The sequence below is a fragment of the Sapajus apella genome, unplaced genomic scaffold (assembly GCF_009761245.1).
Source record: "Sapajus apella isolate SASKATOON/1434 unplaced genomic scaffold, GSC_monkey_1.0 scaffold783, whole genome shotgun sequence".
NCBI lineage: Eukaryota > Metazoa > Chordata > Mammalia > Primates > Cebidae > Sapajus > Sapajus apella.
The window spans coordinates 19,178-20,109 of NW_022437709.1; positions in this window are offsets into that span (position 1 = coordinate 19,178).

Here is a 932-nt window from a genome sequence, read left to right on the forward strand (position 1 = left end):
GATAAGAGTAATTTGATGTATTAGAAACCTGGTAGGTGGTGTTTTGAATCAGGTAAGAAATACTGATTATGCCTGGTGTTTGCCTTCTTACGCTATTTGGTGGTCTACTGGCAATGCTTTCCCTTACATCCTTGCTCAGGGATGGTTGTATAATGCTGAGAAAATAAGTAGCTACATAGGGACTTTTACATTTAAGTTTTATCATACTTTATCTCCTTTAATATTTTTAACAACCTATGAATGTGCATTAATCTTATTACTCACATGTGGAAACTGATGCTCAGAGACCTAACTTGCTTTGTTTTTTGAGACGGAGTTTCACTCTTGTTGCCCAGGCTGGAGTGCAGTGGCGCGATCTCAGCTCACCACAACCTCCGCCTCCTGGGTTCAAGTGATTCTCCTGCCTCAGCCTCCTGAGTAGCTGGGACTACAGGCATGTGCCATCGCATCTGGCTAATGTTGTATTTTTAGTAGAGATGGGGTTTCTTGATGTTGGCCAGGCTGGTCTTGAACTCCTGACCTCAGGTGATCCTCCTGCCTCTACCTCCCAAAGTGCTGGGATTACAGGTATGAGCCACCGCACTCGGCTCTGATTTGCTTTTTCTAAAGTCACAGAGCTGTTACGGATGTGGTAACAAGGAGAAGAAATTAAATCCAGACTGTCATTGGATCAAAAAGCGAGCTCTGCCTGACTTCTGCCGCACAGGCATCTGTGGTAATGAGCATGGCTAGGTGGGACAGTGGTCCAGTTTTACTCCCAATTTTCTAAAAAGGCAAGTCAGTTTCCACAGAAAATAGAAGCAGCATATCATTTACTCTTCCCTCTGTAGGTAGGCTCGTGGAAGCCAGGTTCTTCAGGACGGGCAGAGTAGGTAGGAACAAAAGGCAGATGTCAGAAAATTGCCTCTGTCGACTCACGGGAGTCAGGGAAG